The 5,702-nt window shown below is 28.8% G+C and overlaps 1 long non-coding RNA gene across 1 annotated transcript; it reads right to left on the bottom strand.

The window, feature by feature from the left end:
• Positions 1–823: 823 nt before the first annotated feature.
• LOC138943592 (uncharacterized) lies at positions 824–5,702 on the bottom strand. Its single transcript, XR_011448505.1, has 4 exons — positions 5,522–5,702; positions 2,842–3,028; positions 2,439–2,580; positions 824–983 (listed from the first exon to the last, which is right to left on the bottom strand). It is a non-coding gene; the product is annotated as an uncharacterized lncRNA (long non-coding RNA).

Here is a 5,702-nt window from a genome sequence, read left to right as displayed (position 1 = left end):
ATTGTGAAGGATATTATACATTATTTAAAAAATTATTTAATAAATATTTTAATATTTTAATAATTATTAAAAATATTTAAAAATATTTTAATAATTATTTGTCGCAAAAATATTTCTATTTATATTTATGATGGAAAGGAGAAGAACACTGCGTTACTTTCACCAGAGTTTCCTGGGCCCTGATCACCGCGGGGGTTTTAGTGAGTAAAAATCTCTCACCATCTTCGACTTCCTCTCAGCTGAGAATGTCTTTGTAAGATTTCCTTAGAAAATTGTTTATGTTTTAAACATGGGCAACTAAATAATCCGACGAAAATTGATGGAAAAAGTACTTGTTTTTAACAGAAAAATATAAAAAAGAAAAAAAGAAAATTCGTTAGCTCAAAAAAACACGGTCTCAAGCTAGCTTCGCACAATTTTCAAGCAAAAACATAATTTTTGCCAAACAATATACTCATCTACATGAATTGCTAGTGTAAAAATGCATAATACTTACAAAATCTACTCTTGAGACTAAAACATGTTTTGAAAATAATGTTTAAAAAAAAACAAAGCTCTCTCTCAAAGGAACTCTTCTAATGGAATAAAGACCAAAATATATTATTAAAGATAGAAACCCGGTTGTCATTCAAGGAGAAAACATCGTGATAAGTATAAAACTTATCGAAAAAGTAGTAACAAAAAATTTTTTTTTCAATTTTTCATATATATATATACATTGAATGAAATAAAATTTTTTTTTAAAGTTCTGACAATTCTGTCGACAGTTTTGGGTAGTATCTCACGAATTATATCTTTGCTGACCGGGTTTAGAATAGCGGCATACTCACCTTGATTGCTTTCTCCTCCTTGATACGAACGCTGAGGATAAGTGGTGTCCGCGTAATTACTATACGCGGAATACCCTAGTAGTGTAATCTGGAATCTTAGCTGAACTGCTGCTAGACCCGGGTGAAGCCGGTATTCTGTCGTAAATACATCATCTGAAACATTCGTTCATAACATTAAATCCACATTCATCTAATCAGGTTAAAAAAATTAATTCCTAACGGTTTAATAAAAAGATGTAAAAAAAGTTAAAACGTAATTGTGCTTAAGAGAATATTACAGTTAATTATTTCTAATGTATAATTCACAATATATATACTTTTTTGAACTTTATATTATTTAAATGTTTTAATCTTGAAAAATCAAAGGAGCTAATAAATCGTCTCTTTAAAAAAATGTTTGTTCTTATAATTAAATACGATTTAAAAAAAAATTATATTATTAGTAAACAATATGAACATTTATATCAACGTGTCCGCCTCTCTGAAGTTAGCACTCTATCTTTCAAAAAACTAATTTTTTTTTACAGTTCTGGATGCATCCCAAAAAGTTCTGTGAAGTTCCTTTTATAAATAATTTTAAAAATAGTTCTGGCAAATTAAGGTAGAAAAACCATTTTTGAATCTTGGGAGTGCTAACTTCACAAAATGAAATGTCTAAATCAACGATAACATTATAACTACTAAAAATAATTAATTTTGCTATTAGGATTTCTTTTAAAACTCTTGAGATGCTCTTGAGGTACCCAGAACTCCTAACTGAACTGCCAAAATTTCACAAGAATTTTTTTATTTTTTATTCAACATGAAAAATTGCGAGAACTTTTTATATATCGGTCTTAGCACTTCAAGAATTATTGGTAGAACACGTGAGGTGTTATCCATAACTCTGATAAAATCGTCAGGATTCCAAAAATTTTTTTTACCCGTTGGAACTTAAATGCATATCTAACAAAAAATGGGACCGTTTACTAATTACATAGCAGACTTAAGCTATGTGTAACTTACAATAGCATATGACTTGATAGCCTTATATTAATAAAACTTAATGAAAACAAAAAACAGTTTAAAAAAATAAAAATAGTAATAAAGTAGTATAGTAATAGTATCAACAAAATGTGCTCTCACAAAATTATCTTTGATATTAACCAAAAAATATTTAATTTTCTTTCATATTCATACTCGTTTTGCATACGTATGCAGTAAAATTATTTTAAATTATATTACACGTATAATATAAATTTTCAATGCATAGAATAATTTCAATGATGAAAAATCTCTTACATGTTATTTACTCTATAAAAAAAATTTTAAGAATTCTAATTATAGTTTTAATACATTAAATTATATAAATATTTTAAATTTACATACTATATATGTATATATTTACATACTATTTATGTTCAAAAATACTATCTTCACATATAAGTTTTAAATTGTGTGTTTTTTTTTTCCGATATTGTATATATACATTTTAAGAATAAATTGTGAAAACTATTGAATAATATATCAAAAGAGCTTTAAAATAATATAGTTTTTTGTAGTCTTTATTTATGATATTAAAACTATAGTCAGAGTTCTTGATTTTTTTTAGAATGGCGACATGTTCACCTTGATACGAACGCTGATGATAAGTGGTGTCCGCGTAATTACTATACGCGGAGTACCCTAGTAGTATAATCTAAAGTCTTAGCCGAACTGCTGCTAGATCTGGGTGCACTTGAGCCAGTATTCTGCCATAAATACATATCACCTGAAACATTCGTTCATAAGATTAAATCCACATTCATCTAATCAGGTTAAAAAAGAGTTAATTTCTAGCGGTTTAATAAAAAGATATAAAAAATAAGTTAAAACGTTCTCTTTTACAAAGAGAGGGGAGGGGGAAGGAGGGGGAAAAAAGAGTAAAAGTCGAATATATGCATTACTAACAGAAATATTATTTAAATAATGTGAAAATTGTCAAACATGTATCAATTAGTATATTCTAATATAAAAATTAATTTACGCTCACCCCTGGATTTCTTTTTTTCCTGATCGTACATTATGACCACTTCCATAACTTTGCTAAAGCGAGTAAAATCGGATGTTAGGTCTGTCCCCGTCACATTACTTGGCAAACCATCGAGAAAAACTTTTGAGAAGCCGTCACTACATTTTAGTTTCTGAAGAGTGCGTGGATTACATGGTTTTGGATCAATCTGTAATATGAAGTAGTTATAATTATTATAAGTAGGCATTCCCGATATATGCGGATATACAACCGACGAGCGAATAGTAATTAGCATATATATAAACTATATATTGAATTAACAGAGAACTAACTATTTTTGTAATCTGAATAATATTAAGTGTGTATTAACACACACTGCTTTTAATATATTTATTATATAAGTATTATTTAAAAAAATGTTAATTTATAATATAAGTATACCGTTTAATTAATGTGTGTGTAACTTTGTATTTAAAATTAAATATTACTTTTATTTAAGAAATAGAGTATTATATAAGCATTATGTGCGCAGAATGTTATATTAATTAATATAAAGCAACTAATTAGTCTAAAATATACAATAATTCGTAAAGATAATTGTAAATAATGTGAAAACTGTGAATAATGTGCAATATATAATGCATGTATACATATATTTCTAAACTTTATCTTAAAAATTTATTTTTAATGCAAATTTAAAATTCTTTTTATCATTTTTGATAAAAAAATAATTTAACAATATATTTGAATGATATATTTTCTTTTCAGGTCGAAATTAAACCTGCAAAACCACGAGACTCGTCCAGCAAGATGTACAATAATCATCAGGGTCAGTGCGACCCAACAGAATGACCCGTCGATGAGAATGGCCGGGAATATGAGGCCTATGGGTGGCCCTAACGGGCAAATGGCTTAGGATGGGAGGACCATAGACATAGTATATCTAGACTGAGTGTTGAGAAGTGGGGGCCAAGGTGCACGTAGAAAATGACGTCCTCTGTTCCGTGCCCCTTGCGTTCTCTCTCGCTCGCATGTAGCATAGCGCAAGAGAACGCTATACTATGTACGAGCGAGAAAGAATGCAAAGGGCACGAAACAGGATATGTCCTTTTTTACAAGCATCTTTATCCCCACTCCTTAAATAAAGGCAAACGCTCGGTCTAGATATATTATGTCTATGAGGAGGACCAATAATGGGCCTGCCTGGTAACATGATGCAAAAATATCAGAGTTGGGGAACTAGCCCCCAAACCGGTGGATACGCCGGATATAGTACCCAATACTCAAAGTTGGGGTGTATCACCGGAACCATCTCAACAGCAACAAATCCCACCGCCGCATCAGCGCGGGGCGGAGGGGAGTTATAATGTTCAACCTGCTACAGTTACCCAGGGCTATGGAAGTTATAGTAATTTCAGAAATAATTAATGTTCATATATTTTCCTTTCACTTTTATACTTTAAAGAAAAAAATATTTATCAATTAAGATCAATTTGATTTTGATCAAATTGATCTTAATTGATTAATATTTTTGTGTTTGAATTAATCGTAGTAATTTATGTGACTAAAATTGCGTATGAATCAATCGTAGTAATTTATGTGACTAAAATTTCTATGTAATATTTATAATTGCAAGAGAACAATACATATTGGCATAAGACTTTGGTCTTACATAATTTAATTGATTATTAAACATTTTTGTTGATAACAATAATAATAATTTCTTATTGGTCAAAGTATATATAAATTTTATAAAAATTTAATAATATATTAACAAAGAAAATCCGTATTTTTCTATATGTTTTTTCAATCTTTTTTCTTGTTGTTGAAAAACTATTAACAATCGATATCTGATTAACAAATAAGATAATCAAAAACATTTTAATAGAAAAATTATTATTGACTATGTTTTCTTCTATTTGTATCAATTAACAAATTAAAATTAGAAGATCTTCTAACTCTTTATATATTAAATGATAAAATTTAAATTTAAAATTTAGCAATGGATAGATGCGTCATGAAGCATTTCTGTCAACTTAAATGGAAAACAGATATATCACATCAATATACTATCGCCATGTAACTATGATGCTGCATAAGACCATATATTATCATAACATATGATTTTGTGTGATAAATAGGAAATAAAAATATGTATATGTACGTTGTCAATATGTATTGTCCTCTTGCAATTAGAAATATTACAAAGAAATTTTAGTCACATAAATTAGTACGATTAATTCATACGAGTAATTTTATCAAATGTGCTATTCAATAATTTATTTTGTAAACTAGATTTTTACAAAATAGATTACTGAAAAGCACATTTAATAAAATTACGCGTATGAATTAATGGTAGTAATTTATGCGATTAAAATTTCTATGTAATATTTATAATTGCAAGAGAAAAATACATATTGACATTGTACATATACATACTTATTTTCTATTTGCCACACAAAATCACATGTCATAATAATATATGGTCTTGTACAGCATCATGCTATATGGCGATGGTATATTGATGTGTTATACCCATTTTCCATTTAGGTGGACAAAATGCTCCACGACGCATCTGTCCACTGCTTCTTCATCCTCGAAGCTGAGAAAGCTGAATACTGTTTAACAAAAATATTATTTAAATAATGTGAAAACCTGTATCAATTAGTATATCCTAATATAAAAATTAATTTATACTCACCTCTGGATTTCTTTTTCTCCTGATCGTACATTATGACCACTTTCATAACTTTGCCAAAGCGAGTAAAATAGGATCTTAGGTCTGTCTTAGTCACATTAGTTGGCAAACCACCAAGAAAAACTTTTGGGAAGCCACCACTACGTTTTGGTTTCTGAAGCGTGCGTGGATTACATGGTTTTGG

Source organism: Polyergus mexicanus, unplaced genomic scaffold (assembly GCF_030449975.1).
Source record: "Polyergus mexicanus isolate NDT 795.1 unplaced genomic scaffold, iyPolMexi1.0 SCAF_27, whole genome shotgun sequence".
Taxonomy (NCBI): domain Eukaryota; kingdom Metazoa; phylum Arthropoda; class Insecta; order Hymenoptera; family Formicidae; genus Polyergus; species Polyergus mexicanus.
This window is presented reverse-complemented; position numbering and strand designations above follow the sequence as displayed.